Here is a 7,105-nt window from a genome sequence, read left to right on the forward strand (position 1 = left end):
AGTTGGAACTAGATGATCTTTAAGGTCCCAACCCAAACCATTCTATGCTTCTGAATGTTAAAGGAGTTTCCAGGATAGTTTTTTTAAGAGAAAATGGAGATATTCAAGTTGGTGGTATCCAGTTCAGAGATGCTTCCTAGCTGTTGGTATTGAAATACTTTAGTATTTTATTGCTTCTTTATTTGTATCTTTTAAATCAATGTTACATTCATAAAAAGAAGTATTTTATCCTGAGTTACAGTTATTAATGAACACTGGGTTAAAAAATTGAATGAAACTTGTTAAGTTCTATTAATTTTTAATTATGGCATCTATTTGTATGTAAAAAGAGCCTCTCTCTTAAGCCTAAGTAGCTGGTTTTTATACTACTTTTGGAAGTAACTTGTTAAATATTATTTGTATCCACCCCACAAAAATAGGAGGAAGGTGGGCAGCAGAAGAGAGATCTGCTTGGATTATCTTACAAATTTTCAGGACTATAAGAAAAGACACATTGGACATGAGGAGTCCTCTGAGTAGCCTCCTCCCCCAGTCAGTGCTACTCCATCCCACACTCCAATGCAGTAACCTCAGCTGTCCTTTTCACAGTCTCAGTGGTCACACATTAATCCTGTTTTCTTTCAGTGCTCATTTAATGGTTATGTGGAGGGACTAGTCCTCTTTTCCAGGTATAAATATTTTTTTCAAATAAAATCATAAATTGAAACTGCAATCTTTTATCACAAACAATAATTTTCAACTTTGTCATTAGCAAATTTCTTTTAATTCTGTACAAAACCACTAGATGGCAAAAATGAATCCTTGATATTTAGCAAGTCATGTAAGAATGGGAATGCTGGCTGAAGGTTTCAAAAGCCCTAATGAGCAAGACTTTGCTGCAGTGAAAATCCCTCTTCAAGAGATAATGTAAGCTGCAATGTAACGTAGCACCATGGAATTGCTCTGCTTGGCCTTACAGAAAAATTTTGAAATTTAAAGTGTTTTGCCTAATAAAAGGAAACTTGCAGACTGTGATCCAAAGATGAAAAGCAGTGAGTTCTCTGTGCTGCAGCAGAAGTTATTTTGTAGTGTACTTTTACCATCTCATCCACTGGCTGGTGAGTTTAGAAAAATGTCTGGGATCTAGATCACTATAAGCATAGATGATGAAATATTAAGCCTGTTGAATGCAAAGACTTTCAGCATAATCACATTAAAGTGTGGGATTTTAGAAGAGTTAAGTAATCCTGAAATAGAAAAGTAAAATCTTTTTTCTTTTTCTTGGAAAAAGCAAATATAGACTGAGCAAATAAGCTGAGCACAGCTTATTTTTATGAGCTGTTTCCATGACTAATGTTTTTCCAAGCAGTGAAAATTGTTCAATTCTGATCCAGATCCTATGACATGATTTTAAAAACTGGGGTAGAGGAGGTTGAAGACAGAAGGAGTTTATTACCCTACTTATTCACTGGAAATTATGCAAAGACAGTGATTTTTCTACAATTTATTTCAAAAGTTAAATAACTCTCTGAAACTTTGAACCTGCAGAAATACTAATTTCCAATGATCCTTCTTTCATGTGTCTCTATGGGTGCAGCGTTGCACCTTTTAATTCTGAGTTCAGAAAAGGATGAGAGCCCAGGGTAGGAGAGGTAAGAGAACAATAGGATGATTTTAAAGCAAACTTTTGGAAATCAACAGAGGCTTGGTATTGCAATCAGCAATATGCAGCAAGCTAGACTGGGGAAATGCTGTTTTCCAGGAAAATTTTCCTTCTCTCAGATTTCTTTTGTTATGGCACAGAAATAAGTTATAATTATTAGAACCATAGAAATATTTGTACAGTAGTTTGCTCTGGAGTTCCTGCTCTGGTGAAGAAGTGAAGAGCTGTCATGGAACTATCTTGAAGGATTTTTGCTGCTAGAGAGAATGATCATCAAATTAATCCATCTGAAGTAATCACTGATCATTAAATAGGGCATTTGCCTTACTCCAATTGATAATCTTTGAGAACTAATGCTAGGCTGGTGCTCAGCCACCTAAGCAATCCAGATATGAAGCAAAAATCACTCTGCTTCCAGGGAAGGCCCTCATCCTAAAACTGCAGCTGTGCTTCCATTCCAAAGGAGCTGGAGAATGATGCTCCTGAATGTCCCCCTGGCTGAGGATCATCACAGCTAATGCTGCTTGAGGGACTGTGGGCTGGCACTTTCTCATTCTAACAGAGCTCAGCATTATCTTAAATATGCAAATTACTGGACCCCTGCAAATATGTGGTCCTGGTGTTAAACCAGGATTTGGGCTCCCCAGCCTGGGGAGGACCAAGAGCTATGCAAAGCAAACCACCAGTCGAGGACGATCTGTTACAAGGACTGTCTGGTTTTGACCATCTGCTGCCAACAAAACTGCAGAACCCCATTTTTTCAAACTTCTTGGCATCACATAGAGCTATATTTCTATATTGCTATATTTCCAAGTAAAATGCTATATTTCCATGTAAAATTGAAGTTACAATTACAGATATTTGCAAATAAACCAACTACACTAGCTCTGAACTTTAGGTGTCTTTCAGATTAATAAAGGCTTTTTGACTACAATAACTATTAATCCATTTCCCTGCATACTTCAAAGATTAGGATATTCTTATAAAATAGGGCATTGGTGGTGAGAAGTGCCAATCAATGTTGTCACTTCTCATGTTGAGGGAGTTGGACTGGATGAGCTTTGCAGGCCCCTTCCAACCCCAACTGTTCTGTGATTCTCCAGTCTGATTGAAAGACTGAACATCGCTGTGAGGCTTTGGTCATTGTTTTGATTTCATAGAGCTTTGTAGCAGGGCTTGGTCCAGAGAAAGGCTTCAGGAGCCAGAGGTTGTTTGAAGCTTCCCTGCACTTGTCCACTGCAGCTCCTCAATCACAGTAACTATGAAAGGAGAATCCCAGGAAGGAAAGAATATCCATTATATGGATATTTATGGATATATATATGGATATTATGCTGTGCAGCTCATTTATGCTGCACAGCACTTGGTCTCTCTCAGAGGGCTTCCAAATGTGGAGCCTCTTGAAGGTGCTCAGGAGTTACTCAGTTTTGCTGAAAGAGCACCTGAGTAGGTTTAAAATTGCAGCCTCTTGTGCTGGCAGTTTCTAGAGCTGTCCAGTAAGAGATTTGGCTTTGAAAACTTTTGAGATTTTGCTGGCTTTCCTTTTGTTATTTGCTTGTTTGTTGTAGTTTTGGTTTTTTTTGGTTTTTTTTTTTTCCCAGAGTAAAGACTAACCCTGGAAGAACAGCCTTTCTTTAGAGGACTGGGAAGCCATCAAATTACTTTGTTAAACATTTTGATTAAACTCATTCTAAGACATACTTACTGCACAAACACAATTTCTGGGACCTGTCATAAATAGAAGTGCACCAAAAGGGGAACAATTCCCAGCTGATATTTCCTGCTAGAAAAAAAAATGTCTAAGGGGACCAAGTTTGTCTAAGAAAGTAGGCCCCAGACTTCTTGACTGTAAGATTGTCCTGACAGCTCTTCTAGCTGACTGAAATGTAGAACAGACTTTGAAACTAACTCAAATATTTAGCTGTTTAGTAAGATGTGTTATTGCTTAACTTTTTTGCACTGTTTCTAGTTCTAGCAACTATTTTCATAAATATATTTTATTGCTATAAAAGGGGTGTTGGTTGGGTTTTTGGAGGGTAGTTTAAATAATCTTGCCTTTAAACTCTGTCTAGTCTGTAAGTAACCTGTACTAGTAGAGATACTGGTGTGTACTGATCTATCCTTCAGCTGAAGGATTCCAATAGAATGGGAATTCTATTCAGATAGAGCCCGTGGACTCATCTTCCTCGGATTGCAAAGAGCTATCTGTGGGGTGGTCTTAGAGGCAACCAAATCTGGTGAAATACAATCTATGGGTTAGAGACTTCTGGCAACCTTTAAAGTAATAAAGGGTGACGGGAACACCCCAAAAACTTTGACAGGTTCCAGTCCTGAAAAGCACCTCTTTGGAGTACTTCAGTACTTTGCCTAAGTCCCTCAGGGATGCAGGAGCCTATTTCTCTCCTTAACATTTGGTGCCAAAATTAGGGTTTTTAAAGGACATTGGTCCAAAGACTGTGACTGTCTGAAAGAGTTTTCTTGCAGTGTAGCAGGGCCAGGCTCTGCTAAAGCTCCTAGAGAGAGGAAATGCCAAGTCATGGTGAAAAAGCCAGAAGCCCCTCTCTTCCTCTCTGCCTTTCAGACCCCAGCTTATCTCTCTGTGACCCCATAGGTCACTTCTCCTTAACCCCTGCTATTGGACAATTTCTGATCCCTTCTAGCCCTATATGATGGGCTGCTCTAGCCCATTGTGGCCAGAAGAGCCGTCGCTGGAACCCTTCACAGACATCCCAATAAAACCATCGCTGTGGAACTCCAGGACTGCCTTCTCCTCTCTTGTGTCTGCTTCCCAGCTAGCCTGCAAGGCACCTTAGCAAGCAAAGAGCTGGAAACCATGAAAGAGCTAAATCACTGAGAACTGATATCCTTTGGGCTTGCTAAGAGTGGCTTGGGTATTGGGACAGTCGGTCTCCAAAGGATTGAGCTATCCAGCCCCTGCCTGCCTGCCTGGGGGCAAACGAGCCCAGCAGGAAGACGGAATATCACAGCAAATTTTCTATAAGCAGCTGTTTCATCTATTTAACCCATCCTCTGTAAAGCATCTCATCTGAGCTGCTCTGCATGCTTCTCTTGTACTTAGTACAGGGAAGACTTGAGTTTCGACTGGAATCTAACTAAATGACAACAGAAGAATTGTCATGCATGCACAGAGAAGCTATTGGTGTCTTTCCAGCTAGTAACTTACTGGTGTTGCTTTTGTTGCTTTCTATTTCTTCAATAGTGCAGTGTATCTCCTCACAATGCCATACAACAGATAAGTTGTATGGTCTTATTTCAGTGTTTAAAGTGGTACCACCACTTGAGTGCCAAATTAAAAATTAATCTCTGTGAATACCAAGGACTGCAGTATTGAAAATGCATTTACAAATAAAATATGATAAAGGGAACTTTGATAACATTTCCTCTCTCCAAAGGCATAAACATGGCTGAGCAGAAATCTTAAAAAAAAAAATTCTTGAGCATTCTAGGAAGGTTCTTGTTGAGCCCAAGGAAAGCACAATCAGCTAAATGCATAAGAAAAATTATGTGGCAGTACATCAGAAGTTGTACAACATCACTGGAAAGTGCAGAAGAGAATTTCTGCACAAGTGAATAATTCTTTAAACAATAAATTCTGAGATCATTTTTGTGAATAATTACTGAGATTGCTGATACAAACCAGTAATTTTCCCATGAAGGTGATTATTAGGCAAAAAATGCATTTACACAGCAGATATATATATATGAGACTTTGCCATTGTGGTAATCATACCGTGCAAATTAAATTAATGACTCTACAAGGTTTTTCAATGAGAATTTGCAGCTTAACTATTTTAGTAAAAACTCACCAACTTCAACTTTGGATAATTATAATTATTATCCTTTCTCAATAAAAGAATTTGGAAACTTGACAGAAAAAGCAATTTGACAGCAAGGCTGGAGCCTTAGGGGGAATTATAATATTACTTTGAGAATTTTGTGTGGGAGGTTTAACATTTGTTCTGCTTTCCTCTTTTCTCTCAGGAGTATAAAACAAATATTGGGAATGGTGCCATGGGAACTAGAACAGCATTTGCTTTTCTGAATTCACTCTTTTTCTTGCATTAACCTGCTGCCAATTATTACTCTAATTTTCAATTATTTGTAGGTTGAATATTAAATACAATGCAGACCAACACTTTTAAAATGTAACAGTAAGTTATGTCAAGTTTTATATAGCTAAATCACTGGAACCTTTAAGGAGTGTAATCTAGCTGTCAATGGAAGATTCATGTTGACCCCTTTGACAAGGAAACCAAGAGTCAGATTCAGTTCTCCTAAAGTTTTTATGCTCCAAATCTGAATTTCATTACCCACATCAGAGCTTAGTCCTTTCTTAAGACACTAACTATGAACAGGTTTCTCATTAAAATTAAAAAAAAAAAAAAAAAGAAAAAAGAAAATAATTAGAAACAGAATGAGTGAATTTTTCTTGAAGCATTAACTTTTTGCTAAGGCTTTGATCAAAGAAATCAGAAGACAAGAGCAACAATCTTTGGCTTGAGAGAAAAAAAACAACACATAGAAAACAAAACAAAACCAGAAAAAAAACCAAAAAAAAAAAAACAAAAAAAAACCCCAAAAAAACCAAACAGAAAACCACCACAAATGCAGATGGCAATTTTCTTTCTTTTTTTTTTTTTTTTGGGCAGGGGAGTATGTTAGAAGGTAGACAAGTTTTGGCTCTCCTTTTGGGAGAAATCCCGCTGTCCCAAGCTGCCAGAAGCAAACCTCCTGCAGCTGCATGTCCACACAACCAGCCAGCAGCAGGACTGAACCCCCATCCTGGACTGTGGATGAGGCCCCCCATCTGGGGGCTCAGTGCCATTCAGGTGACCCCAGAGCACTCGGGGTCCTGACTCCTGCCTGGTGGCACCAGCCCCTGGCAGCTATATGGAGTAATGCCACCTCAGATGTCCTTCATAGTGTGGTGTCTGCATTTTGAAAAACTTAGATCTCCAATAAGTTTGCCTGCAAACCTGCCCTACAAATGTTGCAATTGTTTAAATACTTGGACCCTTGTCTAATGTACAATCTTCACATCCTTGGCTAGATTTGAAACCTTCTGAGGGCAATTAGTCAGATACATAAATGGGAGGTGATCCAGGTTTCATCGCTGAATGTTCATCCTGTCAAATAAATACAACTTTTTATTCTTCCCTTTGTTAGCTTTATTCTTCTACCACTTCAGTCACTGTTTAGTTCGCCTTCAGTACTTCAGTACTTGTAGGAGCACAGTATGGTGTGTATAGATTCTCTGTAACTGTTTCCTTTTTTAATCATCCACATTTATTAACTGGGAAGCTGGAGTGCTCAGCAAGCATTTACTGAAGTGATTAACTGAGTCGCATTTTATGGTATTTGAAATATTTTTCATTGACTTAGTGAAATAAAACTGTGTGTTTACTGTGAATATTTGCACATGGCTTGTTACATTATTGTTTT

This window comes from Serinus canaria, chromosome 2 (genome assembly GCF_022539315.1).
Source record: "Serinus canaria isolate serCan28SL12 chromosome 2, serCan2020, whole genome shotgun sequence".
In the NCBI taxonomy this organism is placed as follows: domain Eukaryota; kingdom Metazoa; phylum Chordata; class Aves; order Passeriformes; family Fringillidae; genus Serinus; species Serinus canaria.